General features: G+C 31.8%; 1 pseudogene; it reads right to left on the reverse strand.

The window, feature by feature from the left end:
* Window positions 1–220: 220 nt before the first annotated feature.
* Window positions 221–6,304, reverse strand: LOC114736920 (probable protein phosphatase 2C 9; annotated as a pseudogene).
* Window positions 6,305–15,484: the final 9,180 nt, after the last annotated feature.

Genomic DNA, 15,484 nt, shown 5'->3' on the forward strand with positions numbered 1-15,484 from the left:
TTAATGCAGCAAAACAAAAAAAAAACAAAAAAAAAGGTAATTAGGAAATAAAATGACTTAAAATAATTTCTTAATTTCTTAACTCGCTTGCACTCTAGCATGAGATGAAATTAAGCCGCTCAAACTAAGGGGCATTCCCATATACCATACACTAAAAGTTTATACAAAATGCATACATCCATGTTCAATGAAGTCAAAAAACAAAATAATAAAAAGGAAAAAAGGGGGAAAAAAACTATGGCCATTTTCACAGTGCTGCGTTTGATAACCCAAGTTACAGAGAAAAATGATGGTATGAATCTACACAAAAGAGAAACTAACAAAACCACAAAAAAGTACAACCTAAATTCCAAGGACTTTTTAATAAATTTTACAGAGGAGGCTAAGGGGAAGAGGATATATTGCACAGAATTGCAAATTCATGACGGACTTTATCTTGTTTGCTTTGGTGAGACACAGACGTCCAAACTAATTGAAGGGTTATGATTTATCTTATCAAGTTCCCATGTTTCATGACCTGAAACGAACTACAATGCAAGAAATATCATCCTTGCTGTCCCTGTTCAATGCCTCTGCTACTAGCTGTTTGGCTGCTCTTGTGGATCCTTTATTTTCCTGGCAATATCAACTGCCTCTTGATTTGCCATCACCTGGCAATGAATGTTAATAAGAATAACATCATCAATTTAGAAAACCTCTAGAAATCATATATAAAACAAATCGCAGACTCATCCGGTTTCTCTACTCGATTTGGAGACACCGCATAAGGCTACTTGCAATCTTGGCCCCTCCAAACAGTGGAGGTCAAGATTTTGAGCTGTTTGGTCTCTTTTTTTTCCCCTTAAAAAAAAAAGTGAGAGACAAAAAACCAAAAGAAAAAGAAACGGCGGAGAATCTTTTACACAGTAGACCTTCACCAGACAACTTTAGGGCCTGCTTCAGAGTTTTGAAGAAGGGAGGGTGAAGTGTTAAAGAGGGAGAGGTTCCATTCCATTGTACAAAGGGCTTTTTTTTTTTTTTTTTTGGTTTTAAATGTATGAAGGTTTAATGAAAATGTGAACGGTCACTCCAAAACACTCTCAAAGTGGAATTTTCGATATTGGCCGTGGGTAAAAGGAAAGTTCAGGGTGTAAAAATTAGATGATAAAGGTTAAGCCAGCAAATTAATCAAAAAGGAAACTCAAACTAACCTACCACTTTATAAACCATACAAACACTGGTGGGTTTTCTTCCACCCCACCCCATCCTCCTTAAACAAATCCTATGCTTTTTAAAATTAAAAGTGGCCATTGACCTAATTTTGAAGCCTGTATGACAGAATGATCAAAAGTTTGATCTTTGTCATCCCCTCTCTTAGTTGGAATTAGGTTACCACACAAGGTTTGTCGGGCACGGACCTGTGATTCGTTCACACATGAATGTCCATGAGACGAGAATGTTAATTGCATTAAAAACCAATGTAAGAACCTTCTACTAACGACTTTAGCTCGAGTTAAATTAGTTTTTGATAACTCATGGGGAGAGAAGAGAGAATTTGATGAATGACCTTCCAGAGACCATCACTTGCAAGAATCAAAAGCTCCATCTCAGCATCAATGTTAGCCTGCTGTATGTCAGGATCAGATCGCAAGTGTGATTTGAGGTTTTTGTCTCCAAATGCTCGAGAAACTGCAAGCTGGCCATTCACTCTGGCAACATCTCCTAATAAAATATCAGGAAGTGAACAAGTTATTATGAAGTACAGAACACTGAAATAAAGAGACACTTCAGCGCTGCATATTAAATATTGTAATGGCTAGCCAAGACTCTTGAGGCTTCCATTTTGGTCCACCAATTAACATTTATGTCCCAAGAATACAATTTCATAGCCACTTTGCAAAATGAGCAGATGTGATGGATGAAAATAAGACTGTAACACTGAATCACAGCCAAAATGAATTGCATAACACTCTGGAACCGGACATGGATTCTTATCGGATCTACCACCGAGCCAAATCATACCAGAAAACTATTCTTGGAAACATTATAGGTTTTTTACCCAATAAATAGTTCCCTTGTCTTAATCTTGCTATTATCAGGTCTTCTAGAGACTACGGTCAGAAGGGCTCAGTGAAAACCTATGACTTACAATCAAATTGCGATATATAAACAACAAACACTCTGAAGTAATTAATGTGTCCATGGATGTCTTTGTCTTTTTCAAACTCAATGAGAGTTTTTAACCTACGGGACATAAGATAATAGAAAAAAGTAAATGATAGATACCAAGCCTTCTATAGGCATCTCAAACCACTACTTCTTCTAGAACAAGTAGCACAAACTTTGAGTTATAAAATCCTAATTCAAAACAGACTAATCCACCAAGGAATAGCAAATAATAATGCTTCAACAATTGAGCATCATTAAACGATTAAGGTTTTTAATACAGTAAGAAATAACAATGCTTCAAAAATTGAGCATTATTATAAGATTTTTCAATGTGATCCTGAATTTCAAATTTCAACGGTCCATTGACAGTATAATAATTTATGTGCAATTAAGATTGTGAACTTTGATATGCACAAACAATCCCAGATTAAAATTATATTACTGAGATTCAATAACAGCCCAGAAAGCATTAATATATGGAAATTTGGTATGCATAGAATTTTGGTCCATTCTTCAAATTCATATTTTTTTCCAACTCCATCTTCCTTTCTTTTAATCTGGAACCAACTGCAGGAGTCGACATGCCATATTGAATGTCCAGTACTCAAAAAAGTGTCACTCTACTTTCACCAGCTAGCATATAAAATAAGCACACATCTAAAGGGTAACCCTCTCTTTCTCTACAAGAATATTAGCTTTCTACACTTTAAATCAACCCTCACATTAATTCCTCTTTAAAACTTGACATTTGTGTTTTTTGGATGAAACTGAGAGGGAGAGAAAGTGAGAAGGAAGAGAAAGCGGCAATTAGAAATGGCAGCCACAGGATGTACCAAAGTAGTGTGTGCTGATAGAGAGGGGTAAGTAATGTGGAAAAAGAGGTCATCAAAATAGAAACGGCCTCCCAAATAGTAAAACCTTTTTACAGTCCTATGCTTTGTGTTTGCCCAAGGTTCTCTATGTACCTTTATTAGTATCAGCCTCCCAAACAGGTATGGAAGGAGAGAACTAGGGCTGTTTACCTGTACATGATGGATTATTGAACGAAATGCTATTCTTTCAGTAGATTTAACAAACAAAAGGACATGTATCATTTTGAAAAATTCTAGCTGGCTTTTTTCAATTAAGTCATGTCCATCAGATCAAAACACACTCTCTCCTTGTACTTTGAATTTTGAAATTGTAAATGAAACACATAACCCCCACAACCTTACTGAATAACTATAAATCCTGCATCAAGTTTGTGAGTAACATGTCATACAAATCAAGGTTTATAAGCGAACCTGGCATGTTAGAGACAAAGCCACCTCTGTCCTCGATGCTGCCCCTCTCAGTATTTGGCTCATGATCTATACTCATTGTATTGCTTGCCCATCCTTTGACAGAACTGCGCGTGAATCTCCAACGTTAGCTACCCATAATTCCGATTATTTATAACAATTGCAGTCACTGCAGTTGATCCACCTCGTCCCAAATCAGGACTATGAGAAAGAATTGCTTTATCTGTTGCCTCATAAGCTTTTACAATGGACCTGGCTGTGTCAGTCCAAAAGTCCTCCTGGAATATAATTAAATTATGAAGAACGACATTATTTAACAAGCAGATTAACCCAACATACTGTTACCAAAAGAAAATAAGTTTTAGCAATTGCATATAGAGATCACTTAGAAATATTTTCTAAATCAATTAAAAATATTTTCTTAGCTAAAAAGTATGGGAAGTTGGAAAGTAGAATAGAATCTTCTATTACATGTAACATAAACCAGAAACGGGCCAACACTATTTTCATGATCCATTGAGTTAACTTTAAGTAAAAACTAAACACATAAAATTAATAGTTTAAAATTAAATCGACAACTTACATCATTTAAGATATTAGAGAAGAGATTCTTTTGTAGATAGGCTGGCACACTATCCCCCAAATGCCCATCATAGATAGCAAACAGTCCAAGCTCTTGCCCTCTGGCCTGGACAAATTTTGCCACATGATAGTCTTCCATTGGATGGTTTGCTTTCCCTTTGACAAGGCTAAAGCCATACTTGACCTGATTCTGATGGCTTCTGCCCTTGCCAGAGCTACTTGACGAACGTCCTCCAACCACCTGAAGATATTTGACCAAAAAAGACACCACATAAAGACATTAGTTTTTGATAAAATAGCAAGAGTAGGTAGGCCTTATTCAACATAATTGAACAAGATATGTTAAAAAATTGTCAAGTGTAATTTGTTTGACTAACCAAAGGCACATATTACATAATACAAATGCTATACAAGGGAATAACTGAAACAAATAATAAGAATACGCCACAATTAGAGTCCTAGAAAAAGTCGATACCAGCAAAAATGAAAACGATATATCATAGGCATGACCCATTCTCATCTGAGTCTGAACAAAACAACTCATATGAATGGCACTAAAGAGGAGGGAAAGAAGAAAATCAGAGCAAAACCCACTATCAAAAGACAATTAACTAGACAGTTTTGTTGCCACGACCGCATATAACTGGGGCAGCATTTTCATATCAATTATATCTGAAAAATGTAACAAGCCGCAGAAAATTCAGGGCTGAGTGCTCAAAATACTTCTAGCAGAAAGTCCAGATAGATCTTCCACTGCCCTCACTTTTCCATGCAATTACTGTTTTCCCTTCACCTGTTTCAGGATCAACATTACTTAAGCAGCGAAAAGAATCAGGAAGAAGTAGTACCTACAATATTTATTGCAATCTAGCATCCATATTAACTAGAGTCTCAACTGTCAGAAAAGATCTCTTTCCTTTTCTGCAATTAGTGTAATCCCCAATTCCTCCTATCTCACAAATTAATGCTAACAAGGGTGGCAAAGGAAGTGAGGAAAAATCTCAGAAATGATCATCCCAACAAAACAGCCTTGGAAAACCAATTCTTAAACTGATCATACATACTCAAGTTCAGTCGTTATTTGCTTCCATCTATACCTATATTGCCTTTTGTCAGTCATCACCCCTTGTTTTGAGGTCAATCGATGACCACAAATTAGCCGAAATAGTCCTTACATTTCAATTTTCCTTCAAGTCAAAATGCTTTGAGTAAAATTTGAGATACTCCTTGGCCATTCACAGAGATTAGAACTTAATAGTGGGTAGATAACTAGATATATGACCAGGACACCTGCCTCATACCCGCTTAGAAAATCCATGGAAAACTCCAAAATACCTATGCTTTTGGAATTACTTGTAGCTTTACAAGGCCGGTTTCTCCATTAGTATTGTGTAACATCCAAGCCCATGGCATCCAAAAGGGGAGCAGTCCTCTCGCCAAATGTGGCTATAAGAAATTATCAAGATGCCATTGATCCTAACAAATCGCATCAAAGCAAGGTTGAAGGTTTAAATTTGCCGGATGACACAGCTGCGAGAAACTATAACGAAGTAGGGTTCACTCTTATTAGCAACAACTCAGGATTTTACTGCAGTGATAGGCACTTGATCCTAACATTAGTATCAGGAAATATCCTGGGGTTGCACCAGGAACCAAATCCTTTCCCAGGAAATTCTGAAGATTTATAATTTTGGAAGACGATATCAGCATCAGAAGGATAACAAGCAGCAGAAATGCTCACCTGAGTGACAGAGTTGAAGCAACAAAGGCTATCCATATCATTCAGCCCCTTCTCAACCTTTCAAGTCTACAAGTCAACATGTAACTCCTCTGCTAATCTTCACAACAAAAAGATTACAAAAAAACAGGATGTCAAATAACCCTAAACGTTCAAATGAATAAACAACTGTGAATTCAAAGAAGAATTCCGATCACCCAACAAGCAATGATATCATCTCCAACTACCAAGATAAAAGAGCAATAATCAACAGCTAACACATAAACCTACTCACCGATCCGGGAACCAAAAAATTATATAATAAAAGTGAAAGGGAAGATCTGTAGAGGAATTGGGTAACCGACTCTGGCGTCCCCCCTCAGAGATGAAGAGAAAACAATAGACACAAACACAAATAACACACAGAAAATTGATATCAAGACCAAAGAGCTAGAGGGTTGCAATTATAATAGGAGAGAGTGATGAGACGACGAAGACGACGGGTGTAACGGCCTGGTCTTGATGAGAAAGTCTTCTCTCATGGCAATGGCAGCCAAAATGGCTAGAGTTTGCCCTTATTGACTTTGCAGTTTCGGGTTTGTTGTTTTATTGCTGACACTATAGCGGTTAATTATTACAGCTGTTTTTGAGGTTTCATTGTTCGTATAAAAACGAGTATTTGGTGGGGACCCCTCAAAAGTCAGCCAAAGTTTCTACCTTGGAAACTCTGTTCTTCACTTAATTACTCGTACGTCTTCCACCCCAAGAGCTCTCGCCCCCAAGCCATTAAAATAATCCCCGCAATAAGCTCTGCTTTTAAGATTAGTCATGGTGTTTAGCATAATTAATCACTCTGGCGCGTTTACCCGATTAGCCAGAAGAATAGATCATTTTTCCGTCTTTAAAAGGGTGTTTGGATAGAAACCAAACCATAGTTTCAGAAGTGCTTTTACGGATTACGAAGTAAATATGTGGAGGAGGTTATTTCGTTTTGCGGAAAAGTGATTTTGAAACCTAAGTTTTGGTTTTGCCAAACACCCCCTAATCTTTTGCAGCATGCTTCAAGCTTATGTTCATTTTCACTTTGGAGTTTAGAGTTCATTTTCAGAAGTCAAATAAATACAACAGAGAATTTTCTGAATAATTGATATTACCTCTAGTTTTTAATATAAGATTTCGTTTAATTTTTATTTTAGTCCTAAATATAAAACCCTAATCCACTTTGTCTCTTATATTTATACATTTTTTTCCAAGACAGTTTTTTTAATAATGATAACTAACTTAATTTATTTTTTTAATCTCCTCAAATTAGTCAACTAGCTCTTATATTTAGAACCAGATGTTGTAATTTTTTTCCCTAAAATTATTTTGTCATAAGAAGTTGACTCTGGGAGAATCAGCAGACCTCCAATCGAGTAGTTTTCAAATGATTGCAGATACGCAGAGATAAAAGGATGAATCAACAGTATTGTTTGGGTTTAATTAGTGTTCTGTGTGTGTCTATGTATTTTCAATTTTTAATTAAAAAATATAAATTAACTCTGAATTTGTGGTTGAGTTTAAGAAGGCATTATAAGTTTTATTGTCAAACCAAAGAGGATTTCGCAACATTTCTTATATATAATGAATAAGAATATTCATATTATTTTTAAAAGAAGACAAAAGACTGCAATTTATGAAAAATATCCAAGCACTTTAAAAAAATCATCAATTTAATGCATAACAAATAAACAATCATAGAGTTTTTGATATTATATTATCTTTAATACCTAATATAAAAACAAAATAACTAATTTAGAGATATTAAAGAAATTAATTAAATTAGTTATTTGTCACAAATATGTATTGGTCTTCCAAAACTATCATCTTTTATCATGTGTATTGGATAATTGAAATTATCTTTTAGTAAAAGCCCTTTACAATAAATAACAATATTTTTAGAAAAGGTGTGAGACAAAGTGAATTAAGAATTGAGGTTTTATATTCATAATCAAATCTAACCCCAACTAACTCTTATATTAAGTATTGAGGGTGTACTAAATTAATACTACCTCTGGCCCTTAATATAAGACTCGGTTTGACTTTTATTTTGGTCATATATAAAACCCCAATCCACTTTGTCTCTCATATTTATATATTTTTTTCAAAGTAGCCCTTCTAACAATGATAGTTCTAATTAATACATTTGATTAGCAAAGATATTTTAAGAAAAATAACACTTATTTAGGACAAATAACTAACTCAACTTAGTCTCCTCAAATTAGTCAACTGGCTCTTATAATTAGGACCGGAGGTAGTAGTGATTAATGATTTTGTATAATAATTATTGATCATTGATTGATTGATTTTAAATGTAGTTTTTAATTTTGTTACAAAAGATTATGAGGTTAATAGATGAAATAGTTTCCAATGTTCCAAGAAATATAATATTGACAACAAACATTGCATCCATTGATAAAATCAACCCCATATTGATATCAAGTCTCACTGTCGTTATAATACTTTTATTAATAATATATATATATATATATATATATATAAATGGCATTCGAAACTCCAGTTGTCAAAATTTTTTATAAATAAGAAAATAGCTAATCATCATTTGAGTTACCTCATATGATCAAAATAGTATGGCAAAAGTTTAAGCACTCCTTCCCCCCCCCCCCCAATTACATCTCATTTATTATTACTTTATTTTGTGGCAACCGGCAAACCCGTAAGGCATAAAACAATACAAATAAATATAATGCAGTTGGAAATTGAATATAAAAATCCTAAATCCTAGATTTTTCCCCTAACTTTTTTTATTTTTAAAGGAAGATTCATGCTCCTACAATTATTATTTAATTCATATAATTTTAGTTTGGTTTCAACATTCTAAAATTTAAATGGATGCAACTCAATCTTTAAGTTCTAATTACTTAATCTCTTCATTCTTACAATTTATGATTATGTTTATAACTCAATCTTGAAAGCCAAATATATATATATATTAAAGTATATGGATTAATTTATTAAATGACCAAAACATAAAGAATTGAGTTGAATAACTTAAATATAACTAAGTTAAAATTATATAAATTAAATAAGTGAAATTGTTAAAAAAAATTATCTGAACAGTTTTTTTCACTAAATAGTTAATTTTGTTATTATTTGTTCAGCTCTGATTAATGCTGGAGACTTGAATGGGAAGGAACTCTGACAACAAATAAATACTAGAAAGGAAGGAGTAATAATTAAAAAAGATAATCTCAGTAATTGATAATACTAAAAGAGGGAATTGCCATTAGATCTGAAATCAACAAGTCAACGCTGCAGGTTAGATTTTGCAGACAAGACATTAACTCTCACGCCCCTTCTCTGATGGAAGAATACAAAATCTGCCACTAAAGACAGGAAAGTGTGAGGGGTTTAATAATAATCTTTGGATTTTTCTGGTTACGGACAATAAATGCTTATTTGAAGGACACAGAGGTAATTGTGATGGGATGCAAGTTTGGTAGGACATAATTCCATAAAATTTTGTGCTTCATTTTACAAATATAATTTTGCCACCCGCTCCCTCGTGCTTTTATAACAAATTTTAAATAATTAATTTATAAATAAAATTAATTAGTTAAAATTAATTAAAATAATAAATAATTATAATAAATACTAAAAAAAAAATGTGTAGAAAATCTAATAAGAGAGAAATAATTAAAATAACATTAAAAATATATATTAAATGTTAAGATAAACTCAAATTGAAGTTTATAAAATGAATCATACTCCTTTCTAAACGTAAGCTTATAAATAGGATCAGAGGAGGAGTAAGCACCAGACTTTTTTAAGGTCCATTTTTTTATTAGTATCATTTTAAATTTAATAAAATTATCAATTTAGGACGAAATACAAATCTAGATAGAAAATTCTTAATCTAGTTTCACCACTACAAAAAAGCAGGCCATCACCAATGAAATTAGCGACTGAATTACATATAATCACAAATGCAAGTTAGTCATTCTTTAGTGACAAAAAAACTCGTGCCTTATTGGCGGTGAGATGGCGACGAATGATTGGGGCATGTGGCAAGTGACGGCCATCGCCAACAATGACGTGGGAGGAGCACATGGTAAACGGTTTGTGAGTGAAAAAGAAAAGATTTTCCCAATTTTTTAAAAACATGAGAAATGAAAACAAAAAACAAAAAAAAGCATCTTATTTTATATTTGGTTTTTAAAAAATATAATTTTTTGCTTTTCAAATACCTAGCTAAAATTAAATTACCAAACACGTTTTATTGTTTTTTTAAACACAAAAAAACTGTTTTTAAAACAAAAAATAACATAAAGTCATAATTTTTTATAAGAAAAAACTAATTTGAAAGCACTTATAGTCTTACCTAGTTTTGAATTAGGTCTTTAATTTTTCTCTTTGTTGGGTTTTTTTTTTTTTTAGTTTTTACAGTCAAATCCCTCAGTCCAAGACCAATAAGTTTGAATTGATGGTGTAAGAAATTCTGTGAGAGAGTGCTGGCACGTTGAACACTTGAAATATTTTTGACAACTAAGCATCTACGTGGAAAAAATTTAGCCATCTTTGAAAACAACTTTTTCTACCCAGAAAACGGAGGGGTTTGTGGAAATTGCCGATGAAGCTGGCTAAACTTTTTCCACACAGATGCTTAGTTGTCAAAATATTCCAAGTGTTTCCTATGTCAGCACTGCTAATTCAAATTTAACAATTTCAAAGACAAATGACTATAGATTTATTAACTGTGAAAACTAAAAAAACCTAATAAAAAGGGGAAAAAACTCTAAAGACCTAATTTAAAACTAGGTAAATCTGTAAATATCTTCAAAACTAGTTTTCCCTTCTTATAATTACAACCTTCGTTATAGTGCTATTTCTAGTCATAAATTCTTTACTTTTTATCAAAATTAAGAAAAACATTAGAAGAGGCAACGTTGAAAATTGTTAAATTCGGACACAAAATAAATTAGATTTAAGGTTTTTCTTAAGTATCATAAAACACGTTAGAAATAACTTACACATGAGATTAGAAGAAATTGTGTAAAGAAACTTAGGGCTTCTTTGTTTTTGTTCTTTGTTTTCTTGCTCTTAAAACAATTTTATAAAATTATTTTTTAGAAAAAGTTTTGAAAACAAAAAACAAAAGAATTTGTTTGGATAATAATTTTAAAAATCATTTTGAAAAAAAATCATAGAAAACTGCACTTAGTAAGTAATATTTGTTGTTGATAATAATAAGTACTGGATAATAAGTAAGAAGAAAAAAAGATTTTTCAAAACTTTTCAAAACAAAGAATTAAAAATATAAAAACAAAAATAAAAAAACGTGTAAAAATTGTTTTGGTTTTTTAAAAACATGTTATTGTTTTTTGTTTTGTAAAACAATCAACTAAAAACAACTTACTAAATAAGTTTTTTTTATTTTCTGTTTTTAAAAATAAAAAATTGTTTCTAAAACATGAAACCAAACAATCAAAATACGCAATTTTCATATGACTAAAATTTGTCATACACTAATTCTGCCAGAAATTTGACCCAAAAAAAAAAATTCCGCCAGAAAGAAATGGTGATGGGATTAAATTAAATTCAGTGTTGGCATTTAATGGAGTGAAGTTAAATTTGTTGGGAAGAGTAAAATAATAGCGTCCGACCAATTTCTGAGAAAGTTCCTGCAAAATCCGGACTTACTTGACTTTGCCTTCTCTCTGTTTTGTTTTCTTCTTCTGTGCAGTTTCTGCCCCTGCACACATCCACGGGTCCGCCTGGAGCTACAACTGAGGTTTTCAATGTAGGATGCCATAAATTTTAGAAAAAATCATAATATGATCTTATGTAAAAAAATTAAAGGGAAAAAGACAGAAAAATGCACTCTTAATTTCAGAAGTCCAAAAAGGTCCACTCAATTCAACAAATCCCAGTTTGGTACCATGAGACCAAATTGGGATTATTATGTGAAAGGAAAAGACCAAATTGCCCTTCATTTTAAATATTACTTTTAAAATATCACAGCCCCTACTGGCCGGCCGGCCACCGGACCTCCGGCGACAGCGGTCACCGGAGCTCCGGCGACCAGCCGACAATTGGTCACCGGAGCTCCGTCGGTCGGAATTTTTTTTTTTGAAATTTTCACAACTTCAATATAACGGTTAACAACTTTTGTAATGCGATTAACAACTTCAATATAGCAATTAACAACAGCTTTTCTGGAAAATTCAACAAAGTTCGGCGACCGCAAACAATTTTTTTGAAAATTTTTACAACTTCAATATAACCGTTAACAACTTTTGTAACGCCATTAACAACTTCAATATAGCAATTAACAACAGGTTTTCTGAGAAATTCAATAAACTCCGGCGACCGGAAACAATTTTTTTGAAAATTTTTACAACTTCAATATAACGGTTAACAACTTTTATAATGCTATTAACAACTTTAATATAGCAATTAACAACAGCTTTTCTGAAAAATTCAACAAACTCCGGCGACCGGAAACAATTTTTTTGAAAATTTTTACAACTTCAATATAACGGTTAACAACTTTTGTAACCCTATTAACAACTTCAGTATAGCAGTTAACAACAGGTTTTTGAGTTATATAATTTTTCAAAAAAAAATTGTTGTTAACTGCTATACTGAAGTTGTTAATAGGGTTACAAAAGTTGTTAACCGCTATATTGAAGTTGTAAAAATTTTCAAAAAAATTATTTCCGGTCGCCGGAGTTTGTTGAATTTCCCAGAAAACTTGTTGTTAATTACTATATTGAAGTTGTTAATAGCATTATAAAAGTTGTTAACCGTTATATTGGAGTTGTAAAAATTTTCAATTTTAGTATAACGTTAACAGTTACGTTTTTTTGAAAATTTGTACAACTCCAATATAACGGTTAACAACTTTGATATAGAAGTTAACAACAAGTTTTTAAATTTAAAAAGTGGCATTTTTATAATTTCAGTAATGTCTTTAACAAACTCAAAAACCTGTTGTTAACCGCTATACTGAAGTTGTTAACCGCTATATTGAAGTTGTAAAAATTTTCAAAAAAATTATTTCCGGTCGTCGGAGTTTGTTGAATTTCCCAGAAAACTTGTTGTTAATTGCTATATTGAAGTTGTTAATAGCATTATAAAAGTTGTTAACCGTTATATTGAAGTTGTAAAAATTTTTAACTTCAGTATAATGTTAACAATTACGTTTTTTTGAAAATTTTTACAACTCCAATATAACGATTAACAACTTTGATATAGCAGTTAACAACAAGTTTTTAAATTCAAAAATTGGCATTTTTATAACTTCAGTAATGTCTTTAACAAACTCAAAAACCTGTTGTTAACCGCTATACTGAAGTTGTTAATAGGGTTACAGAAGTTGTTAACCGCTATATTGAAGTTGTAAAAATTTTCAAAAACATTATTTCCGGTCGCCGGAGTTTGTTGAATTTTCCAGAAAAGCTGTTGTTAATTGCTATATTGAAGTTGTTAATAGCATTATAAAAGTTGTTAACCGTTATATTGAAGTTGTAAAAATTTTCAAAAAAATTGTTTCCAGTCGCCGGAGTTTATTGAATTTCTCAAAAAAACCTGTTGTTAATTGCTATATTGAAGTTGTTAATGGCGTTACAAAAGTTGTTAACGGTTATATTGAAGTTGTAAAAATTTTCAAAAAAATTGTTTCCGGTTGCCGGACTTTGTTGAATTTTCCAGAAAAGCTGTTGTTAATTGCTATATTGAAGTTGTTAATCGCATTACAAAAGTTGTTAACTGTTATATTGAAGTTGTGAAAATTTCAAAAAAAAAAATTCCGACCGACGGAGCTCCGGTGACCAATTGTCGGCTGGTCGCCGGAGCTCCGGTGACCGCCGTCGCCGGAGCTCCGGTGGCCGGCCGGCCAGTAGGGGCTGTGATATTTTAAAAGTAATATTTAAAATGAAGGGTAATTTGGTCTTTTCCTTTCACATAATAATCCCAATTTGGTCTCATGGTACCAAACTGGGATTTGTTGAATTCAGCGGACCTTTTTGGACTTCTGAAATTAAGAGTGTATTTTTCTGTCTTTTTCCCAAAATTAAATACAAAAAAATTATTAAAATTTTTAAATTATTCAGAAGTCTTGAGAGATTTCATTATAAAAAATTTTATTTGTTTAATTGTCAAATTGTCTTTTTTTTTAAGTATGCATTGATAATTAAAATTATAATAATTACTCCTCCGGTCCTTAATATAAGACTCATTTAACTAATTTGATTAGATTAATGATATTAGGTAAGTTAGTTAATTATAAAAAATGTCACATGTTTTTTCTAAAATACCATAATCATCTTTCTTAATACTTCCTCTTCTTCTACTACTTGATTATGGTTGAAGGAGTCTCTATAGGGGTAATTTAGAGAAAATTGATAAATATGAGAAATGGGTCTTATATTTAGGACCAAAACCAACTCAACAATTAGGTCCTATATTAAGGACCGGAAGAATAATAACTATCACAACAGATATTAACATCATATTTTCTTAACTCATCACAAAAATATAATATATGAGTTATCAATATCTACTAAGATAGTTATTAATCATTAGACTTTAAGTTGCTAACGACTGTAATTTTAATTATCAATACATACTTTAAAAAAAGATAAGAATAATTTAATAATTAAACAAATAAAATCTCTTTATGAGGTTTTTTGGGATTTTAAAATAAATTGATAATTTTAAGAGTTTTTTTTTGTTTTTAATTCTCTTTGATGAGACGTTATTACAATTTTTTTTCTAAATTTTAAATTGAATCGTCATCTTTCTCTAATTTTAACTAGAAATGGCAGTATTGTACTGCTAAGCCATAAATCTACATGCCAAAAATTTGAGTTGCATGAAATTCTCCTAATATTTCAAAATTTGAGATCAACCTTCTTGTTATTATTTTTGACGTGGACTTACTTAAAGTAATAAGTGAGATATGATCAAATCCACAATGCGAGAGCTTAATTACAGATGGGATGAAAGTCACAACCCTGTACATTAAAAAAAAAAAATCTGATCACTAGGTTGCAATGACATGATTGGCATGCTTGATAAGTCTAATATTGATATTGGACTGACATTATAAAGTAGCAGATGTTGGTAAAGAAATATTAATAAAATATAAGAAAATGTAAATGTATGAGAAAGGTAGTGTACAATCTTAAAAAACAAATGTAATTATCAAAAAGTCTCATGACCAGTTAATGACAAGTTGCATTGCAAAAAATAACAATAAAATTATGTTGTTTATAGGTATTTAATTATGTCTTGTCCCAGCATCTCATTCTGGTCTCAACCATTTTGAGACACGACAAAAATGTCTTGAAATGAAATGAAAGTGTCATGTCCTAATCTCGTCCCGATATATTATCTATTTTAACTTTAGAAATTTATTTCAACTTCGTATTTTTTTTAAATTATATTGTTTACAATTTACAATTTTTTATTGTATGAGTTATATGATTTTTTAGTGAATATTTTGAATTTATATATTTTCTAAAAATATTTTTTTTTCTTTGCCAATTTTCAGCTATTGCTAATTTTCAGTCAGTTTCTTTAATCTGTTTGATTTGTATACTTTTTAAAACGAGTTCTTATGTTCCAAGTACATTTGATTTTAAAATAAAAAAGTTAAAAATTTCAAAAAAAAGAACACAATAGATGGGACGGAATAGGATTGTCTTGGTCCCGTGCCGTCCCATAAATATCCCTACTATTCACTTCTTTTTTG

This window comes from Neltuma alba, unplaced genomic scaffold, assembly GCF_004799145.2.
Source record: "Neltuma alba isolate B1F8T4 unplaced genomic scaffold, ASM479914v2 tig00013384_pilon, whole genome shotgun sequence".
In the NCBI taxonomy this organism is placed as follows: domain Eukaryota; kingdom Viridiplantae; phylum Streptophyta; class Magnoliopsida; order Fabales; family Fabaceae; genus Neltuma; species Neltuma alba.